This window comes from Sander lucioperca, chromosome 1 (assembly GCF_008315115.2).
Source record: "Sander lucioperca isolate FBNREF2018 chromosome 1, SLUC_FBN_1.2, whole genome shotgun sequence".
Classification (NCBI taxonomy): Eukaryota; Metazoa; Chordata; class Actinopteri; order Perciformes; family Percidae; genus Sander; species Sander lucioperca.
In genome coordinates this window covers 23922309-23936942 of record NC_050173.1, presented here as the reverse complement: position 1 = coordinate 23936942, position 14634 = coordinate 23922309, and the positions used below count along the sequence as shown (strand labels likewise).

Here is a 14634-nt window from a genome sequence, read left to right as displayed (position 1 = left end):
TATTTGTTCACAATGTGTTTATCGCACAAGACATCGCAATGACGATAAATGTTCAGCCCTGGTTAAGTAGTTCCACCAAAACTACCTGGATGGCTAGATACCACCAGCCAAAAAAAATTTAAAAAAAATACAGTCCATAAACAGTCCATGACAGCGAAATATTTAAGTCACACAGGCCCATGACCCAGCTTTGTATGCCAATCTCCCAGTATGCACTAAGTATGCGCATAACAAAGTATGTGTATCACATTAAACAAAAACACATTTTTTGGGTCATTAGATAGCTCAGTGTTAAAATCTTTAACTTTTTGGGAATATAAAGAAAACACTCTAACAGATGGAGACAGTGCTCTAAAATGTGGACAAGGGGGATGAGGATGTGACTGATCTGGAAAAAATCCTTGAGTGGAATGTGGATGGGAGCCCTGATGTGTCGGAAGTGTTTATTACCAGCCATTTTCCACTGCCTCCTGACACACACTCACATTCACACTTGCCACACCACACTTTCATTTCTCTCTTGGCTGAGCTGTAAAACTAGAGTATCAGACTCCTTCTTTCCCCAAATGATCAAAACCTTCCAATGAAGCTAGGATAGCATACTGTCGCTCTGCAAGGAAGCCAGAGAGACTTCCCAAAAAACTGAAGCAGTGGAGTGGAGTACAGGATGGAGGGATAATGAAAATTGTGAGCTGTTCTAGGCCTCTTCAACTTGTTTTTTTCTCCTTTTCTCTCTCAGAGTTGCTGGATATCATTCTGTTCCCCCGATGGGCTGAGATGCAATCAGTGACACACTCTCTTGTAACCCTGACACTCAACTCTCAACACTACACAACACATACAACACACACACACACACTTTTAACGATGCCACAGGACATTTCACTCACATCTAATCACTTTCAGGAAATTGTACACACCCGTCCAGATTGGCAGGTTAATGTACAGGATGAATACAAGCAGACACGCCCAGAAGCCTCCCTGATTACGATCCCCCTCTTCTTTATGGACTTGTAAAGAGATTCACCGTCTGAAAAATAGCTAATGCTACAAGTCTTACCCGCTGAGCTGCAAGCCCCCCACTATAGGAGGAATTGCATTTGTGCCCTTGAGTGACCAGGCATGTCCCAGTATAAACATTTATGCTTTACTCCAAGGACCTGAAGGTGCCATCTTTTTCACAGCTCATCAAAGTGTCCTGCCTGTACACAGGCGATGCACATGGGGACACTATCAGGATACAAGAGAGACATTCATGGTAGTTTAAATTATGTACAAAAGGTCATAGAGGCTCTTGGGGGAATTCTATTGTGTTTCTGCAGGCTTTAAGTTTCAAAGGTTTTAACTACTAGTAAACTTAAGACTACTTTAATCAGGAAAGAATAAAGGCCAGTCTGTCTTGCCTTGATTATGCTAAATCTGCCTCTAGTAAGCCTACTGAGAGTACACACTAATGCACACCAATCTGTAAAAAGAGACACAAAAGTAACGTGAAGATGTGTCTTATTAAATTTGAAGAGAATCTTTTGTTGGTAAAATGATGACTTCTTTAGTAAACCTGTGGTCCTTGTTTTAACTTGTACAGTATCACTCACTTCTACATTCCCTTTTACCTTTGATCATGCAGTTGAATCAGGACAGTCAGTCACCCATTACCACTCAGTGGAACAGTCGACACTGCAAAATTAGTGCCACACTGAGATCCTCTGGCGAGCCAGTGAGGCACGGAATAAGACAGTTCATGATCTACGTAGCGCAGCTCCACACGTCTCAACGACTCCCATGACAGTTGAGTACAGTACCCCTGACGCCTGCTACTCTCCTACACCCCTGCACTTTTTTGAAGCATAGACCATAAACCATCTGTATAATATGGTGTGAAGAAGAGGTGTCCAAGAATATTGGCTCTTTAGGGCAGTTGGAGAGGTTTCAAGGATCGAAGTGAGATTTAATTGTTTCATGTCTGATATTCAGTTATTCATCAAAGCTGAGAGCAAGTGTGTTTTATGCTTCTAACTGGTTATTCGGAATGGATGACCAAAAGGGAGAGCAACATTTTAAGATGTCCTGGAACCAATAAGTAGTTTTATTCAAAATGAATTAAATTAGCAACTTGTAGGCTTTGCGGTATGCTATTCATCAAAAGGAAAGGCTGTTTTAGATGCTTCAAGCAACGATGACCAAGAAGAAGAGTCCCTTTCTAGGCAGTGCTGAATTGATTAGTCAGTTGACAGAAAATTAATCAGCAACTGAGTAAACGTTAAAAAGTTATTCATCAAGGACAAATTCCATTTATTCTCTGGTTCTAGCTTCTTCAGTGTGATGGAGTGAGGATTTGTTGCTTTTCTCAGTTTTATATGAATTGTTAATTTAATATCGTTGGGTTTTTTGAGTGTTGTAATGGGTGTTTTCTTTTCAATTTTTTGACATGTTATAAACAATTGATCAACATTTAAATGACATGTATGAAATGAAAAATAATCGTTATCTGCAGTCTTACAACAGCCCTACATCAGAAAACTAATGTTTTTGAAAATTATCATTTAAAGACCCTAAAAAACTTCAAATCTCAACAATTTATCCGCAACATTAAATATTTATGTTTGGATAAGCAGCAATCAAAGTAAAAAAAAAAAAAAAGAATATCTTTAGGTATTATTTAGTAAAGGTTTAACAGTCAAAAACTCATTTAATCTGGTTTATACCATGGTCTGGGTGAATACTCGATTCTGATTGGCTGCAGGGTGTCCATAAAAAATTGATGTAGGACACCTACTAAAGGAGTTCTGGTGAAACTGACTGTTTACTGTTCTAAATTAATGCACTACATTAAATCAAAAAGGAAATGTGAATCTGTCATTTCCAACTTGTCCTCTGAACACCACAGGATGGCGCTAACACACAAGCTGCAAGAAGTAAGTTATACTTCCCCCTCTGGACTGACTTTGTTTCACAGAGAATAACGTTATCTCACATCCCGTTCACTGTTCAGGTCGCTACTTCAGGCTGCGCCGCTGCGGCCGACAGTAACGTTTCACATCACGGATCAAATTGTTCGTAAAAGTCGTTATATTGTTTTTGGGACAATGACATGGCTGGATAGCTAGCTTGTCTTTTTGTTCAACATACTGTCAAATTATTTTTACTGATTGCCAACTGTACACAATGTTATTGACTTTGGATCTTGCTAGCATAGCGTTAGCTTTCTGGCTCGTAGCTAAACTGAAGGGTTCTATCAGCTGAGCGGACTATAAATATCTCCAGTTGCTAAGGGTGGCAAGTCGTATCTAAGGTCCTTCCTATTTCCTGGGGGAGTGAACAACATTTGCATAAGAACCTGACGTATTAGTCAAACCGTCAGGCGTAACCAGGGAAACAGAGTTATTGTTTGGATAAACTTTAGATTCCGATTGTAAAACAAATTAAAATAAACTAATGTTTTACAAATATGTTATTTGGCAAGTGACCATGGTATAAGCGGGTTAATGCCCTTCGAGGTGTCCATTGTGAGGTATTAATGGACGACGGCGAGGCGTGAACCGTCCGACGTGCAGCGGATTCACGCCTCCGCCGAAGTCCATTAATACCTGACAATGGACACTCGTCGGGCATTAACCCTTACTCATCACACAGTCCTGATGATCCTGAGGAAGCAGATTAAATGAGTGAGCGTGTGGTTAGATTAGATTTAATTGATAGAGACCAAAGAACCCACTGACTGTCTTCAGATTCAGATTCAAATGTCACTAAATCCTGATCGGTGCATGGAAGTACATGACATCATATTTTAACTGAGCCCTGCCTACTTCAAACCAGGTAAAAGAGCAGAACAGAGGAAAAATAAAAGAATAAAGCAATCTCTCATGTGAAGTAAACAAAGATGTTCGAACTTTAGCAGGAAATAGTGTGTTCATTTAGGAAACCAGGACTCGTAGTAAGAAACTGATAAGAACTGATGAGAAAATAAGTTGTCAGGGCCTTGAAAGATATTTATCGAGCAAACATTCGCTGGTTCCGGCTTCTCAACTGTAATGATTTACTGTCTATATGTCTTTATAAATTGAGCACCTGATTTTGAATGTCATTTGAAGACATCACCTTGGGCTACAGGAAATATTGGATATTTTCTGATATTTTGAACGAAAATAATCACTCAGAGCCCTATGTCCAAGATTCTTGGAACTGATCAAGGGTTCTAAGCAAAATTAACCTAATGAATAGGACTGGGTATGGTTAAAAAAAAAAAAAAAAATTCGATACCCGTACCGATACCAATATCGTGACTTTGATACCGGTTCCTAAACGATACTTTTTTCGATACCAATGTTATAAAACAAAAAGAAATTACAACATTATGGCAAAACACCTTTTTAGTTATTTTTCAGCTCCTACTACGTGAGCCCCATCTCTGTGCGTAACGTAGAGTTTTTCCTGTCTAACGTTAGACCACCAATCACAAACATTATTAGATCTTGGTAGAAGCATGCTGCATGCTTATTGGCTCAATGACTCTGATGAGATTTACTCCTTATTAAAATTGGGTATTGAATGACGAGGCATTTTTCGATACTCGATACTTTAGAGGCAATTTGGTCGGTGCCTAAAAAGTATAGAATTCGGTACCCAGCCGTACTAATGAACAACTACAATGGTTTAAAGTGAGCTGGCACACACTCCTGACTTCAGCACACGAAGCATTTTGTAAACCGGAGTAGCCACCACTGACCAGAATGCTGAAATGGCAACTCTTCACTAAGCCTTTCTTCTGTAATTATATTTCCGCGAAGCTGCTGTACAAGTCAGCACAGATCTCCCTGTCAGTGACCTCTGTAAATAGCGGTAATAAAGAGCATACTTGTCGTTGCCGTTGTGTCTCTCCAAGACAATCCACCTGTCACCAAGTGGCCTGGCCCGACCCCCTTCCTCCCCCCTCCTCATCTTGTTGTTGGCCATTTGCCGGAGCACAGATCAGACGGCTCTTCGCCATGGGGAGTGGTGAGAGCGGTTGATGGAGCTGGTGTAGATCAGGGTTTCTCTCCCTTTAACACAGCTAGCACCTCCAACAATAGCCGCCTCTGACAGCTTTGCATAATTCATTTTGTCGAGTCTCTCTCCCTTTCCTCCTTGACGCTCCTCTCTGCCTCTTCTCTTTCAGTTTCTCTTCAGTTCTTCTTTTTTCTTTTTCTTGCCTCCCGGCGCTTGGTGAAGGAGAGAGGGAGAACCAGGGCAGTGTTCCATCAGATGCTGCCTGTTTCCCCCTGACACCAGTGATTTTGGAGACACAGAAGTGTTTGTCTGCAGCACGTTGCCCAGACTCTGTGAATTCTGGATGCCATCTGAACCAGATTGTGTTCGTTCTTTATCGAGGCTCAATGCCTAAATCCCTTGCTGCAAGGAACTATTACCTAAAAAATACACGACCATCAGAGGCAAGATGATCCATTTTTGAGTAGCTGATCTTTCTATATCCAAACATTTAGGGGATCTGGTCAGATCTATTTCCATGTTGTTTAATTGAGTTGGATGGGCTTATAACTATAAATATATATATATATATATATATATATATATATATATATATATATATATATATATATATATATATATACAGTCATTGCCCATATCAGAGAAGCAACAAAAGAGCATTATTATTATATTGTTGTATTATATTGTTGCTCTGCAAAAGAGCAACAATATAATAACAGTATTTACTGGCAATTAAAAAACGTGGCAGCTATATGCTTAGCATACATGGTGATGGATGAGAATACTACACTCAGTGAGACGCTGAGGAAAGATGATGAAATTCTGCTCCATCCTAACTCTCCTATCTCAGAGTATGATGCAGAATATTCACAAGTGCGATAAAATGATATGAATCTCTGATACAGCCACTTCAGATTATTCCATGCACATGGAGTTTGAGGCTTCATCCCTCATAGTTTCAGCACATTTAGAAGACAAGCAAAGCTACTGTGAAAAACAAATCACCTAAAAAACTGAGCTGAACTCAGTGGGTTTTTTTTCAATTTTCTTGTATGTCACTAGTAAACCATAGCGGTCAACGTCTAATCCTAACCATTTTATTTATTATTTGCTTTCGTTGTCTGTGAATTAAATAATAAAGAAAGGCATCCATCTGCCAGCGCCAGGATACAACATAATAAGCTGAGCAGCGATGTTTACAAAATCCCCTGAATAACCCTTCACCAATGACAGTACGAGTTATATATTCATTGAATTTAAGTGGGAAAACCGCAACCACAGGCAAATTCATTTTTTTTAAATGTATTTGCTAGTTCTGGACAATCAAAATATAAAAAAGCAGGGTTTTTTCGTCTGCAGTATCTCCTTCTATCTCAAATGGTAATAGCACGTTACTGAGCTCCAACGTTTAACTGTATCCAAGACTACTAAGTATTGAACCCAGCTATTGTCAAAACAGGCACTCCCTTCCATACCACGCACCCAATTAAACCAGTCAGACTTAATTCAATGGGCCACAGTTTGCTATGCTCTCAAATTGGTATCACTGCAGTATTATTTCACACAGGGGAGCAAAAGGAAGTAATGATGTCCATGTACATTCGCTTAATTGAGAATCTTGCAAGACGGTGTCAACAATTGCCATCTAATGCTTACTCATAATGAATTGACTCCATGGTGTGCAAAAATAAAATCAACTCCACAGACCTGTGGCAATTTACAGACAAATCCATGATCGACCCATTGTTACGGAAATACATTAAATTGTGATACCGCAGCTGCATTGTAATGAAGCTACAGCGAAATCACAATGCCACGGAGGGTGATTGAAAGAATGCAATTCACATCATATCTGTCCACAACATAGCTGGTAAAGAAAATTAAATAAATAAAAAATATTGCAGTTATCATATTTATTTACATCAACAGAGGTGCCTTTTTAATTACAAATCTGTCTATCAAATATCAGTCTTGCCTGACGTTCTAATCTGGACATCTAGAGACGTTATTGTATCACTTTTGTAGCCCGTCAACAGAGCTCTCAGAGGGTGGCTAAAAAGCATTACTCAAAATACATTTGAAATGCTGGGAGCATACAAACCTGGCTACCAGATAAAAATTCCAACGCAGAGAGATATTCAAAAGTGCTGACATTGGGAGTCATTCAAATGCATCTCACATGATTGTACAATAAACTGGCCCTCCCTATTTTAGAATGTGCGGAGGGGAGGATATACACAGCAATCAGATAATAGTGGCAGACAACTGAAGGGTATGAGGGAGAGCATCAATACTGCAATGGGAATGTAAGACTCCTGTGCTACTGTGACTGCTGGAAAATATAAAATCTGACCAAATAGAGACTTCAACCCGCTGTTGGAGTTGTACATCTACATAACTGTTACAAAAGGAATACAAATACCCACTTCCATGATATAAAATTAGAAGAAATACAAATTACAGCCACAGAATGAATAATTGATTAATAAAACAATTACGTATAACATGCAAAATAATAATTATTTTTTTGCACTTTATAGAGAATATTATATTAAGTGTGCTTTCTCTTTAGGCATATGGTGTCACATAAAAAAACACTATACGTAAAAAACTGGAGGATTTTATTCTCTGTCAGCATTTTAAGAAGTATGTATGTAGGTCATGATGGCACACTATCAGAATACTGAGAGACTGCAAGCCTTATTGAAGAAACATCAATCTGAAAATTCACCAACATTGCATTGGTTTCTCTACTTCCAGGGGTGAAACTTGGAGAGTCTGTCCTTTAGCAATTGGCTGAGGCCCACTACTGAATGCACATCGCTCTCCACTGGAAGTCAAAGATTGCTGACCTGTATACCATTACACTAACTCGAGGCGCCGGTTTTACACTCTTCAATGGTCTGATATTCAATATTTTCTTCCTCTTCACCCTGCTGACAATAAAAAGACAGAGAGTGTGTTGCTGACTGGCTCCCCACATGAACCAGCACCACATGTCCACATCATCGCTCTTCGTCACCCGCCAGACCTGCAGCATTCAGCAACACAGAGGTCGCGTCAACAGAATTATTGAGGCCGTCAAGCAGCTCCATCGACAAGCATAGCTGCCGCACAGCTTCGCACTGGGCTGCCAGGGGCCACAAAAGACCAGACCTGAAGCTCTTGTCAAGTTTAGGCTATTCTGGAAACCTCCTCCAGGGATAATGTTGCTTTGTGCGAATATAGGAAAACTGCAAAAGAAACACGTCCCAAGAATATGGCAAGTTACGGCACCATGAAGGGCAGAAAAAATGTTTTAAACTTGGAAAGAAATAAAATACATCAACAATAGGGCTGCACGATATGAGGAAAATAAGCGATATGCGATAACGTTGTGAATATAGCGATAATGATATTACTTGCGATAAATAAAGAGATATTAAAGTGTCCTCAGTTATGCATTTCTGCTGCTTTCAGTTTTCTGCTAAAATACAACAAATTGCTTGTTGAAGTAAAGACAAATGAAAGGAAATCATTTCCAACCTACTTTTATTGAACACATTGAACATTGAATTGAATATATAAGGCACCACTAAAAAAAGAATGACAGTTTATTTTTAAAGTGTTATTTCCTGCTGACATTTTCTTTCAACTAACACAAAAAATCTCTGAGTGTCTATCGCGATATGTCGCAGCCTATCGCGATATGTATATAGCGCCAGTTCATATTGCAATGACGATAAAAAAACGATATATTGTGCAGCCCTAATCAGAAATGCATAATGTTGACTGGTGAAGACAAATCTGTTGTGTGTTGTAAATTAGTGACAGAAGGTCTGTGCTTTGCAAAGTCCTGTAAATATGTAACGTTTCCTGACTTTGAATATAATGTCTCGATTTCACAAAACTGCACAGGTATTGACTCAGGGCAATTTTCACAAGCAGAGAGCACAATGCATTTTGATTTTGTTCACCCTATGACAGAACTAAGTACATTTCTGTTTGGCTCTCCCCACCAGGCTCACCCCAGCGCACACAGGGAGAGTTGCACTGTTACAAAGTCAGGCCTACTCCTCAATCTTACCACTTGGTCTTGACCCAGAAAGTCCACCAGAGCATGCTGAGCCATAAATGTTAATCTGTAGGTTATAACAGTATGAAGCGGTGCTGCGCCCAGAGCTGGACCAGCAGGACAACATCCTCTGGCCATTTGCAGGTGGCTTTCATCTCAGCCTACTTTGGCAAGAGAGCAGCAGTAAATGTTCAATACAAAGCCAAGAGCTGTCGCTTTTCTTGATTTAAGTAATCCATACGCAGTTAAGGAAAGGCTTTCACTTTGCCATCAAACAATCATTGGCCCTGCTGTTTTGTTCGTGAACCCTAACGCACAACAAAATCACCAGCACGTTTGCACGTATGTGCACAATAAGATGGATGAATCAATTTATGTTATGCACAACACATTAGATCATGCACTGGAGTCAACAATAGCCATGCAGCGGGTACAGTAGTTGTTCCCTTGAGAACGCTCCTGTCTCCTTTCCTATCAAAATGCAATGGCAGGTATCACATTATACTAAGCAAATATTCGGGATGGAAAATACTATGTAAATCCATCTTGAGGTTAATAGAAAACTCTATTCATATTCTTAGCCATTACTAAAGCTCTTTGAGGCATCCATATTTTAATTTTATAGAAGATGTTTATGAATTGGAGAAAATAATACAAATCTGTTTCACGTAGTGATTTAAATGCATACAGTCTTAAAACTGCTCGCATCCATACCATGTTTTTTTCTTCTTCTTTTTTTTCTTTTTTCCCTCGTGCAGCATACAATGTAGTTAAGGACCACAGTGGTAATGCATCAAGTGCTGTCACTAAATATTCCTACTCTAAGCACATTTCAAGAGCATGCAATCCCCTCCCCCCTCCCAAATCCTCGGATGACTTTCAACAATAATTTGGCAACTTGCAGGAAAAACTTTTTTTCCTTCTTTACAGCTAGGGTAAATTTGGTCACATCACTGCGCCAAACCCAAATAATCCTCTGATTCATGGTCATTAAAAGCACAAATGCGAATCTGTCTGCCGACTGAGGTTTCGCCATCCCAAAGCCTGGTTTCTTTAAATTTCTAGAGTACTTCAAGATCCTAAAGGCATGCTTTACTTTCAAGGCAACTATTTATCATGATGTCTGGCTATTCTCATTGGAGGGAAAGGGAAAATGTACTGAGAGAAAATAACAGGTGAAAGAGAGTACAGCAGACAATAGCCAGGCATGCTGTGTGTTAATAGTAACAGATTAGAGGACAGCAATTATGTAAAGTAAATATGACATGGAACCGATCCGTCGAGCCCGGGGAAATGTGGGTAGTTTGTCAGGCTGCATTAACCTTCACATGTTTGCTTTGATGTGTTGAAACAGACGACTCGGCCACGCTGTTTGCCATATCAAATGTTATAATTCATAAGGTCATCTTCTGAGCCACTGTCGGCATCAACAAGTAATAAGGAGAGGTTTTATAGGCACAGGTCTGTGCATTGACTCTCCCTCCATATCTCTAAGATCTTAGAAGTCATTTTTACAGAGGGAGAGAAGTAATCTTGATTGCCCCTTAACGATCCATAAAACTGTTTAGGGCAGTACTCAATCCGGCATTATCCCTAAAGGAGGCAGTTCTCATCACACAGAATATTAAATTCTCCGCAGGAATAATGAAAGGGGAAATTACTTAAGGATAGGAACATGGAGTGGCAGTAGTGTGTACACAGTTCTTCTAATATTCCTGAAGTAATTAGATGAGTTTAAGCTCCAAGCGTAGTAAAGAAACCACCTCGAGAATGCCCTTCTCTCGGCTGCATCAGAAATTGTAGTCACCTGCTTTGATTAGTGGGATTAAAGAGCAATGGCGTTTGAAGCTGAGGAATTAGGCTAAAGCCTCAATAAAAGGGTCACAGCACTAAATGTCTCAGTGCTAGATGTGCAATTGTCTGCTTCATTCTGGCACAGTGTATACCAGACAATTACAGTGGGTTTTTGCTTTTTACTGTAGAGCTGTGCAACATGTTTCAGTAGCCTAACGTTCACTGTTCTCACTGAGAGTACTTCTAAAGCGGGTAAACACAAGACTTTGAAAACTGTGACTTTATCAGGATTCCATGGCAGTCACCAGAACATTGGTGCTGTAGATCGTGATGTCTGATTAAGGAAAGTCAGTTTAAAATATTACCCATGCCTTTGGAAAAAAAAAAAAAAGATTATACAAGCTGTTCTAGTGCCCTACTACAAAACCACATGTTCAATATCACCCAATAAGTGTCACTGTAATGCCTTTACAGGCTGGCACAAGGAAGACAGACTACTGTTACTCTCAAGGTTTGGAGCTGTTTTTAGTTCTCGTGTGGCCCTCTAAACACAGCCAAAGGCTAAAGATTAGGAGAATATCGATCACATCCAAACAAATGTTTCACAATACACTTGCCACTTTCATTTAAGAAAACTCAAACGCCATTTTGTCTATGATAATGAAAGTATGCAATATGATTTGCCTCAACCTGTGCAGTTCCTCAACAGCACTCAGGATAATAGCCATACATCAATTTAGCTGGACAGATATACTTGTCCTTCTGGGCTATCACATGGACTCAGATGCATGTGTTTGCAGATTGCGTATTGCCCGATTCATGTCACAGTGAAATCAGATCAACATCTGGCTTAAGCACTAAGACAAGTCACCATGTTATATAGCTGGGGTACAATAAAATGGAGGAAATGAACCCAGCAGATGTCCTAACTATTTTGTTTAATTACCAGCACGTCCAAAACCTCATGAAATTATACTAAAACACGTCAAATTACACATTGCATTGGTTGTCAGACAACCGCTCCACTCTCCTAATGCAGAAAATACAACCCAGAAGTTGCAGCTTCTGCAGGCGCATGTCTGACCCAAGAGGCTTTGAATCCCTGTGGCAAAGAGAACCGTCCTAGAGGCCTCTTTCGAATTCATTCAGTGGCTCTGATGAAATTTATCCTCCTCTTTCACCTGAAGCCAAAACCATAGATATGGTACAGTTTAGCAAGTGTGTGTGTGTAAGCACTTTGACAATTGAAATATTAGTGGATTGAGCGGGTTATCTCTGCATGTGCACCCCAGTGAGGCTTTCAGGTTTTTATATAGCATTTTATGTGCAGATAGATTCACTTATTGGAACAAAGCCACCCCAACGTGTCAGCTCTTGGTCAGAGGTCTTGAGGAGGGCACCGAGGTGAGAGGTGATGGAGACTGGGAGGAATATTGTGTTTTTATAGTTATCGCTGAGGAACAAATTGACTGCGCTGTAACCTGCAGAAAAGCTACAACAAAATGATGTTCTCCCCTGTCCCATTTTAACATGACATTTTAAAATATCCAAGACCTACAAAATCTTTGAAAGCACAACATGAAAACAAATGATACTTTCTAAAGCACAGTAGGTGACGTTTACTAACTGCATCTTTTTGACTGTTGAACTTTAGGTTAGGCTGTATTTCCGCAAATTTGACTTGTTCAGAAACGCATCAGGCTTATTAATTATTAATGTTAACAAGGTAAGCTACTGATGGGGAAAGGGGGTTATAGGAGCCCGGCAGGTTTCGCCTCCACATCTTGTCATGGGACTCGGAATGTTGCAACAGAGCGTGCAGTCCAAATTGGCCTATCATCTATTTAGACCAAAAGAATAAAAGCACTAACAGCACACTGACCTGCACGGAGCTTCGGCGAGCCTGTCCGAGGCAGCGGCACATAAACTTCCAGCGGCGCGCTTTAGTCCAAACTTGCAGGCAGCAGTGGGCACAGTGCGTCGCGGTGCCTTTGCCTCACAATAGCTGCGTGTGCAATTTGGCACAGTTGAAATTCTTCAAAGACACCTCTTTCAAATTCCCACAGGAACGCGCTTGGCTTGGTAACACGTCGATGCCACCCATGCACGACTCGGAATAGTAGACTTGTGCGAGGATGTTGTGCAGCGTGCTGGTGTCAGGAGCAGCTAGAGCTTCAGCTGCCAGCTCCGTTTGAAACGTGTCTCTGCTCATGAAATCTTCCCCCGTCATCCCCGTGGTTCAGCGCTCAGCCAATACTTCCAACAATGCAGTTGTCCCCTTTTCAGAAGGTAACACAGTTTTTGTTTCCTGTCGCCCAGCAGCGATGCAGGATGCTTTTCTTTTTCTTTCTATTTTTTTTTTTTTTTTAATGAAAACTCAGTCGGTAAGAATGCGGAGGCTCACCAGCCGCTCAGCTGCTCTTTTGTCCGATATGCACTTGTCAGCGGATGAACTGCGCATCCTGCCGCTTTCCTCAGCGTCGCCTTTGGTGTGCCTATCGGCACCGGTGTAGCGGTGCAGGCCGTCAACATGAAGGAGGCTCACCTATGAACTCCAGCCGGTGTGCAAATGCAAATAGCTGTTCTATTATTAGGAGAAAAAAATACAGTTCACCTTAAAAGCTCCCTACAGTATATGACTACACCAGTTTGATAACTGACGCATTTACTCACTTGTGTCTCTACAGATGCCTTATGTAATTATGAATAGCAAACACAATAGGTCACAGAATATTGCAATAGCAACTACCAAAAAAGTCTAGTTTGTAGTCAGTTATATGCTAGAAAAATCCATAAATGTATTATAAAAACAGTAGAGGTGGATTGACTCTGAGCTACATCATCCTCTCAGCCTACCTGCCTGTGTTCCCTCAGCCTGCTCTCCTCTCCTCTCTTTTGTATTGGGGAAGCTGTTCATTAAGCTGACCTATGTCGCGTGCTGCCATATAATTGGCTAACTCTCAAATCTCCGATGTCTCACCTTCAGTCTGGCAAAAGGATGGAAAAAAGGGAAAGGCAGACTGATGTACATACATGTGTTATTTCTTACAGAAGACTAGCAGCTAAGGCTTATTTAAGCTGTTAAACTGTTAAATAAACAAGAAGGCCTAAACGACTTGTTCGAATTAAAACGTTGCATTCTAGACTGGCTGTCGAATAAATGTTGATTCATATTGTTTTTGCGCCGTCTGCCATCTGTAGTGGAATGTATCAGTTGCAGCATGGATGTGCAATAAATATGCACAATTTGAGTTCCATCAACCCAAACCTTCAAGAAATGTTATTCTAATGCATATCATTTTCAGATGCTGTCCCCATGCCTTTCACATTAACACACAACATAATGGGAGCATGCTTTGAGGGTTTTGATAGGCTGATTTTACATACAAAGTCAAAGTTCTTCAGTGTTTTGTAAGTGTGAAAATTCATCTTGATGAGCTCCAGTTAAAGAGATAAGTACACATTGCCCACACCCCGGTCTTAAACCAAACCCACATTTACTTTGAATAAGCTTCGTGATTGAAGAAAACATATGAGACGCTATCTCATGGTCTTCAATGATAGCACTTAGAGGACAGACTGCGTAAAGCAGAGTTTCATTAATTACAAAAGCAACAGCCCACTAATCTCACTAGAAAGGCATTTTGAGGGAGAGTCATTTTGGTTCTAAGGGAGAGAGAAGAGAGAGAGACTAACAATGCCAATGGTAGATCACAGACCTTCAAGCTATGGTCTGCAGGGTCAATAGGGGGCCAACTACTGCAGCTCTGACTGGGCAATTTTTTTTTTAATCCCCTTCC

At 40.5% G+C, this 14634-nt stretch overlaps 1 protein-coding gene across 5 annotated transcripts in view; it reads right to left on the bottom strand.

Annotated features, from left to right (window-relative positions):
* si:dkey-237h12.3 (teneurin-3) overlaps window positions 1–13383 on the bottom strand; it is a 159170-nt gene extending 145787 nt beyond the window's left edge. For 3 of the 5 annotated variants that reach the window (XM_036000996.1, XM_036001001.1, XM_036001017.1), the window contains exon 1: window positions 12717–13382. The gene's annotated coding sequence lies outside the window, so the exon portion shown is untranslated. Of the gene's footprint in view, window positions 1–12716 lie in introns of all 5 variants that reach the window. The other 2 variants (XM_031303728.2, XM_036001013.1) reach the window with 2 other exon arrangements.
* Window positions 13384–14634: the final 1251 nt, after the last annotated feature.